Genomic DNA, 1,778 nt, shown 5'->3' with positions numbered 1-1,778 from the left:
CCAAGACAACGGCTCTTAATGCAGGACGGAACTGTAGTTTCTAGCTTCGCCACTAGGGGGCGCAGCCATTTTGTGAGAAAAGTTCAGATGTGAAATAATGTTCAGGAATCAGATCAGCAGAAGTTGTTTGTAGGTAGTTTATGTGTATTTATGTCCATCAGAGTAAGATACAGTCTATTTGTGTTTAATAAGATTAATATGTATATTTTGTTACTTTAGACATTTTCTGTTTGCTCATTTTGCCCAGAAGAAGCTGAGTTTTACTATAAAATGGTGAATTATATTATGTTTAGTTTCTTTTACTGTAACTTTATTAGTAACTGAAATATAAGGCTGGAGAAATGAGAAGTTTTTTTATTTTCCAAATATAGCTAAGCTTAAATGCTTTTTTTCTGATTGGCTAGCTGATTAATGCTGGTTCTATTTGATAGCTTATAGCTGGAACTGATTGGCAAGCTGATTAATGCTAGCTCTGATTGACTCACTGATTAATGCTTTTTCCGATGAGCTAGCTGATTAATGCTGGTTCTGATTGGCTAGCTTATTGCTGGCACTGATTAGCTAGCTGATTAACGATGGCACTCTTTTTTGCTAGATTATTGCTTGCACTGATTGGCCAGCTGATTAATTTTACCTCTGATTGGCTGGCTGATAAATGCTTTTTCTGATTAGCTAGCTGATTAACGATGGCTCTGATTGGCTATCTGATTAATGCTCGCTCTAATTGGCTAGCTGATTAATGCTGGTTCTGATTGGCTAGCTCATTGCTGGCACTGATTAGCTAGCTGATTAACGATGGCTCTGATTGGCTAGCTGATTAATTCTACCTCTGATTGGCTAGCTGATTAATGCTGTTTCTGTTTGGCTAGCTTATTGCTGGCACTGATTGGCTAGTTGATTAATGCTAGCTGTGATTGGCCAGTTGATTAACTCTGATTGGCTAGCTGATTAATGCTCACTCTGATTGGCTAACTGATTAATTATTTTTTCTGATTGGCTAGCTGATTAATGCAGGTTCTGTTTGGCTAGCTTATTGCTGGCACTGATTGGCAAGCTGATTAATGCTTTTCCTCATGAGCTAGCTGATTAATGCTCGCTCTGATTGGCTAGCTGATTAATTCTTTTTTATTGATTGGATAGCTAATTAATGCTGGTTCTGTTTGGCTAGCTTATTGCTGGCAATGATTTGCTAGCTGATTATTGCTCGCTCTGATTGGCTAGCTGAAAAATTCTTTTATCTGATTGTCTAGCTGATTAATGCTGGTTCTGTTTGGCTAGCTTATTGCTTACACTGATTGGCTAGCTGATTAATGCTTTTTCTGATGAGCTAGCTGATTTATTTTCGCTCCGATTGGCTAGCTGATTAAATCTAGCTGTGATTAGCTAGCTGATTAATTCTCCCTCAGATTGGCTAGCTGTTTAATGCTGGTTCTGTTTGGCTAACTTATTGCTGGAAATGATTGGCTAGCTCGTTAATGCTTTTTCTGATGAGCTAGGTGATTAATGCTTGCTCTGATTAGCTAACTGATTAATGTTTTTTTTTTTTGATTGGCTAGCTAATTAATGCTGGTTCTGTTTGGCAAGCTCATTTCTGGCACTGATTGGCTACCTGATTAATGCTTTTTCTGCTGAGCTAGCTGATTAATTTTCGCGCCGATTGGCTAGCTGATTAAATCTAGCTGTGATTAGCTAGCTGATAAATTATTTTATCTGATTGGCAGGCTGATTAATGCTGGTTCTGTTTGGCTAGCTAATTGCTGGCAATGATTGGCTAGCTG

General features: G+C 38.2%; 1 long non-coding RNA gene across 1 annotated transcript; it reads right to left on the bottom strand.

Annotated features, from left to right (window-relative positions):
• Positions 1–393: 393 nt before the first annotated feature.
• LOC106943770 (uncharacterized) lies at positions 394–1,646 on the bottom strand. The gene is made up of 2 exons (XR_001424009.1): positions 1,610–1,646; positions 394–456 (listed from the first exon to the last, which is right to left on the bottom strand). It is a non-coding gene; the product is annotated as an uncharacterized LOC106943770 (long non-coding RNA).
• Positions 1,647–1,778: the final 132 nt, after the last annotated feature.

The sequence above is a fragment of the Poecilia latipinna genome, unplaced genomic scaffold (genome assembly GCF_001443285.1).
Source record: "Poecilia latipinna isolate Pla-1442-1.1 unplaced genomic scaffold, P_latipinna-1.0 Scaffold5892, whole genome shotgun sequence".
NCBI classification, from domain to species: Eukaryota; Metazoa; Chordata; class Actinopteri; order Cyprinodontiformes; family Poeciliidae; genus Poecilia; species Poecilia latipinna.
This window is presented reverse-complemented; position numbering and strand designations above follow the sequence as displayed.